Here is a 6,526-nt window from a genome sequence, read left to right as displayed (position 1 = left end):
TGCTGGAGGGTGGGGGGGGGTGGAAGTGGGGTGGGGAAACGGGCTAACTGGGTGATGGACATTGGGGAGGGTGTGTGTTGTAATGAGCACTGGGTGTTATATAAGACTGATGAATCACAGGCCTGTACCCCTGAAACCAATAATACATTATATGTTAGTTAATTGAATTTAAATTTTAAAAAATGAAAAAATAAAAATAAAAAACAGCATTGGGGGGCAGCGAAAACACTATATTAAATGTGCATTTCAATTTTAAGACACATCTGAATTTCAGAATTGTTGTAATGTCAATAAGTAGGTCTTCAAATGTTGTTTTTATCTGCAAAATCTCCTGGAGAGGAAGGGTAGTGCCCACTTACACATGGAATAAACCACAGGTTCATTTCGGTACCTACCGTTCTGTATGTGATCACAGCCAACTCCGGAGGGCAAGTACAGTTGACCCTTGAACAACACGGTTTAAACTGCATGGGCCAACATATACGTGGATTTTTTTCACTATATTATTGGAAAATGTTTTGGAGATTTGTGACAACTTGAAAAACTCACAAAGTGGGTTGCCTAGAAATGACAAAAAAAAATTAAGAAAAAGGTATGATTGTAAAAATACAGTATATAATACATACAACATACAAACTATGTGTTAATTGGCTGTTTATGTTATCGGTAAGGCTTTTGGCCAACAGTAGGCTATTAGTAGTTAAGTTTTGGGGGAGACAGAAGATAGAAGGGCATTTTTTCAACTGTGTGGGAGAGAGGGGTGGGTCCCCCCAGCCCCAGTGTTATTCAAGGGCCCACTGTGTTTTAAATATCTCCACCCAGAGGAACCCCATGCCAGCCACCCTGCAGAAAGACAAAGAAAGGAAGAATGGAAGGAAAGACCACGATGGAAACAGAATAACCTGATCTCCCATTGATGGAATTGTGCAGTGCTAATAGATGGCTATTCATTTGCTAATGACCATGGCTGCTGACTGAGGACTGGCTTCCAACTGCGGTCTGCTGCTGGCTAAGGGCTAACCAGGAAGCTAGAAGGAATTATCCCCCTCCCCACCCCCTGATACAAGGACAGGCTCAGGGATGTGCATAAAAAGGGAAGGGGTTTTATTATAAAACCAAAATATCTCTTCAGATTGAAACTGTCAAGAAAAAACGCCTTGGCGTTAGTTCAGGGTGAAAGCCAAGACCCAGAGCGTGCACACGAATGAAATTTTTTAAAAAAGGACTGACAAGCTGTTAGTCAGGAAATGAATCTGGGATGTTCCAGGAGGGAAGAGAGAGATGGGGGGGGGATCCATAAAAGGTGGAGGCTGTATGGAATGTGATGTAACCCTGCCCAGGACCCCCAAATCTTGACTTAAAAAAAAAAAATCTGGATGCTGTGTAGGTGGTTTTTGGTGGAAATCCGAGAAGAAGCTGAACCATCCATGTCAAAAAGGCAGAAATCCAATGCAAGTAAGAGGCAGCCACAAGACTGAGACCCTGAGATGCACTGAGATCACCCAGATTTGGGATTTCTGCTGGCCAAGATTTAGTGTGGGGATGGGTCAAGTTAATATTATTGAGTCTTGAGAGTCGGAAATCTCTGTCTGACCTGTGGGTAATGTATGTCATGGGCTTTCGCAAACTCTCATTGCCCTTGACTATACACTTTAAGCCAGGCTGACCTGGCTGTTGACCAAACACCCAACAGCACCAAGAAAGCACAGAACAGCGCCACGGACATTAATTGATAGATATGTCTAGAACTTTCCTCCCTGCTTCCACTCTGTTCCAGGTCCTTCTGTCTGTTGACCTTCTGTTTGATCCCTAGTTTCAAAGCTGCCCTGTCCCTTAGACTTGGGGTGGTATTTTCCTCAGCTTTGGCTCCAATAGTCCCTAACCAACTCAAATTCAACCCTCTCTGATTCACTCTCTTAAATACCTAGTATAGTTCAACCACCTTACCTTGATGGAAACTTAACTCCCACGACTCATATGAAGTAAAGGGAGTTGAGATCCTAAAAAATGCTATTCCTATAAGTCACATCCAAGATTCTCACAGTGGCTCTAGGACCACCTACCTCATAATCCCTTGGTTGGTGAGACTCATTAAAATGCAGATGCATGACCTCCTGAATTAGAATCTCTGAGTATGGAGCCCAAGAATCTCAGCTATTAACAGGCTCCCAAGGTAAGTCTTATATTCACTAAAGTCTGAGAACCAGGAAAATGTAAGATTTGAGAACTAATATAACACACTATAATAATATCTGAGAAGTAAATAAATGTAACATCTTTAGTGTTGACACTTTCACAGTTAGGTACAGATGCTCTTGACCAGCTATAAACTCTGATCAAATAGATTCCAATTATACTACACTATCGTTAAAAACAATAAGGTAGAAGACTATTTAATGACATGAGAAGGTATTTACAATGTTTAGATGTGTTACAATAATCAAGTCTTATTCCACTGTTGAGTAAAATATGAATGTTTATAACATAGAACACCAGGCGCCTAGGTGTCTCAGTTGGTTAAGTGTCCGACACTTGATTTTGGCTCAGGTCATGATCTAAGGGTCATGGGATCGTGCCCCATGTTGTCTCCGTGCTCAGCACAGAGTCTGCTTGTCCTTCTCCCTCTGCTCTTCCCCCTGCTCATGCTCTCTCTCTCTCAAATACATGAAAGAAAGAAAGAAAGAAAGAAAGAAAGAAAGAAAGAAAGAGAAAGAAAGAAAGAAAGAAAGAAAGAAAGAAAGAAAGAAAGAAAGAAAGAAAGAAAATGCATATAGTTCTATCATCCTGCTTAATTTTTCAGTGTATATGTGCTTCCTCACTTGTGTTCTTTTTTTTTTTTTTAAGATTTTATTTATTTATTTGACAGACAGAGAGACAGCCGGCGAGAGAGGGAACACAAGCAGGGGGAGTGGGAGAGGAAGAAGCAGGCTCCCAGCAGGGAGCCTGATGTGGGGCTCAATCCCAGGACTCTGGGATCACGCCCTGAGCCGGAGGCAGAGCCAGTCAGGCGCCCCCTATATATATTTTCTTATTCTCCTTTTTCCTTTTTCCTTTTTTTTTTTTTTTTTTTGCCTATATGTAATTTCTACTTTTTTGCAACATGTATGCAAATACATGTGTATAATGTGATCTTTGTGTTTTGTCTCCTGCTAAACCTTCACACCTTGAAGAGTGTCTGGCACAGGAAAGCTTGCAATAAGCATATGTTGAATAAATAAATATTAAAGTGAAGTTAACTTTTTAAAATATACTCCTAATATGACCTAACTTAATCTTCCTTGAACACAGATATGATTCCTAACACCAGTTTGCTGGGGTATAAATGAGTGGCTTTGGCTGAAGGTGCTGGCTCTGTGCTGGGTAAGTTTGCAAAGTTGGACTTAAACAGTGAGGTTGCTTATATATTTATGGTTGAGCCTTTAACACATGTTCAGTGTAGTGGGAACATTTATCATTTCCTCCAACGTCTGTGACGCCCCTCACTATAGGAAACTGCGAGTAGTTACTCTGAAGGACAGCACCTGCAAGGTGACAGGTGAGCGGTACCACCGAGGAGCCCAGCTGTGCCGACGCAGCAGTGAGCAGAGTGGCACTGGCGTTATAACCCGAAGAGGGAAGGAGGATGCCCTGTTGCTAGCACTTAGCACAGTGAAGAGCACGTTACGGAGCTCAGTAAATGTCCCCCGAGTGTCCCAGACGCAGTGACACGACCATCACGTTGGAACAGCCCGCGGGGGCGCGAAGCGCAGGGCTCACGTGCTCTGAGACCCTGAGACCGCGGACGGAGACAGCTAAGGAGCGCTGGGGCCCGGCGGCAGGCGGGGCCCTGGGGGGGCGGGCTGTGTTAGAACGGGCCGGCGGGGGCTCCCTGGTCTGGGGCGAGCACAGGAGAGCGCCCTCGGGAACCGCAGACCTGCGGGTCACAGCGGCACCCGCACAGCTGCCGCCGGAGGCTTGGGACCAACTCCGTTTCTGCCCTGTTTGGCTTTGTGAGATTTCTAAAAACTCTTTGAGCCTTAGTTTCTTCATCTTTATCAAGGGGTTTTTATTTTTTTTTTCATTTTTTTATTTTAATGTTTTTTTATTATATTATGTTAGTCACCATACAGTACATCCCTGGTCCTTGATGTAAAGCTCGATGATTCATTAGTTGCGTATAACACCCAGTGCACCATGCAACAGGAGGGGCTTTTAATACTTACCTCACAGGCTTATTGTGAGGATGGAGAAAATATGTATTACAGGGGCCCAGAGCAGGCTGCCCGGAAATGCACGCCCACCACATGCTGTCTTGCCCTGGAGCCTCTGGGGCCACAGCCAGTGCAGGGACACTCAGACCCTCCTCTGACCCCTGAAAGCAGGAAACACACCTCTCACACGAATCCTGTCCTCCCCGTACTGAGAAGGGAAGAGACACCCTTCTCACCAGAGATAGGAACTCGAAAGCCAAAAAAAGCTGTAGAAATAAACACCTTGTTAGTTTTTTACGATCTGCCTCAGCCCAAATTCTGCTTAGAATTCTTTACGAATTAAAGCTTCCAAACATCTGTTTTCCTTATCCTTTATTACTTCTTTGTCTAAAAGGTATAAAAACGGCCTGCCTTGGTCATTTCTTTGGGTCCCAATTTCATTATTCAACCTCCATGTGCACGTAATAAAACTTTGCATTTTTTCTCCTGTTGATTGTCTCATGTCAGTTTAGTTCCCAGCCCAACTGGAAGAATTCTCCCTCCCCTACAATATAAAATATTGATCCGGGGTGGGGATTTTCCCGGCACACGGTAAATGCAGAATAAATAGCTGCTAATACCATGGGGGGGGTGCATTTCAGATGGATTCGAACCACATGCTTGAAGGCCCACAAATCCCTTGTCTATGTGACACCTGTGGGGGCAGCCTGTTAAAAACACAGTATGTGGGAAGCTCTTGACTTCCTCTGTTCTTCCGATCTCTCATGATGAATAAAACGCTACAGAGGATGGAAGACAGAAGACATCACTGATGCTATGAAAGCAATGGAAATTTGGAGGGAAAGCAACAATATCACCCTGGGTTTTATGAAAGTCAAGACGTGAAAGACTGGGCATGGTATGGCATAAAAACTAAGATTCAGGAAGGCAGATGTTTAGAAGTTCACAGGAAAGACAAAATTAGCTCCACGTGATGCTTAAAAAACTCACTGAGGTACTATTAGTATCTGAATGCATCATTTGGTGACTGCACTATGCGCTCTCTTCAGCAACGTTTGTAAGATATGTACTCCTGTGAAAGCATAACATTTTGTTCGAGAAGTTTCCTGTTAATTTCTGCATATTCCTATCTTCAAATTACCAAACTATTAAAATACCTTAGCACAGAGAGTGGATATTTTTCTCATTGGCCTAATAAAATATTCAAAGAGAGAGAGAGAACGGGCAGAGAAGCGTATTTGAAGGGGAAGATGCGAGTTCAGCTTTGGCCATATGTAACTTGAAGTGGCTGTGGGGTGTCCGGTAGAGATGGCCAGCAGGCTGCCAATTGTGGCCTATGGACACGAAGGTCTGGAGGTCAACTTGCATACATAGAGGTGCTGACTGAAGCCATGCACCCGAATGAGGCCCCTGGGGAGAAACGCGCACGAGAAGAGAGGGGGCTAAGGCTAGAAGCCCAGGGAACAGCGGCACTTGAGGGGAAAGCAAAGGAGGGGACCCAGGAGGAGAATGAGGAGCAGTAGACACAGAGACGCAGGGGACAAGCGTGTGAGCAGTCACAGAAGCAGGAGGCGGTCCCAGGTCCACTGTGTCCCACGGCTCACTCGGAGCCAGACGCAACAAGCACAGAAACAGGCGCCTGCGGTCTGCCCGATGAGGAGCCTCTCCCAGCTAAGTTCAGGTAGCACGATGACAGCAAGGCCACGTTTCAGAAGCTTGAGGAAACAGAGGGGGCCAAGGAAGAGCAGACACTTCACGGAAACTACCCAAGTATTGCATCTGTAGGAAAGAAAACGGAAAGGAGGGGTAGGAGACGACGAGGTTGGTGTCTGCCGGCTTCACGACTACTCTTCTGTGCATACTCTGCCATGCCAGGGACTCCACAAACCACATTTCCTCTTGCCACTGAATCCCCAGGAGCTCTGCCAGGGGAGGCACCACTGGGGTTGGGGGAACTGCAGGCAGGAGGGGCCTGCTCCCCATGGCTCCTGGTGCCCCCAGCACAGGCCAGCCTGCTCCTTCACCCAGCAGGGCCCTTTCCCCGCAAAGGCACACTGTCTGTCACAACCGAGCAGCCCGACGTGGCTTGGATCTTGTCCCCCAAAGGCAGCTGAGGCCAGCGTGCAGTTCTCCCATCGCTGGGGCAGCAGTCCTCGGAGCCGGTGTGCCGCAAGAAGCGTCCCTTCGCAGAGGCTTCAGTCTCAGAGCCCCGCTGCCACACTGATGACTCCCACCTCCTCCCTTGGCCCCCCAGCCCTGGCGGTGGCTGCTGCCTCCTGAAATTGCTGCCACCGTAGGCCTTTTCAGGGACCAAGCAAACAAGTTCCTCAGTTAGA

The sequence above is a fragment of the Ailuropoda melanoleuca genome, chromosome 2 (genome assembly GCF_002007445.2).
Source record: "Ailuropoda melanoleuca isolate Jingjing chromosome 2, ASM200744v2, whole genome shotgun sequence".
Classification (NCBI taxonomy): domain Eukaryota; kingdom Metazoa; phylum Chordata; class Mammalia; order Carnivora; family Ursidae; genus Ailuropoda; species Ailuropoda melanoleuca.
Note: the sequence above shows the minus strand (reverse complement) of the source record.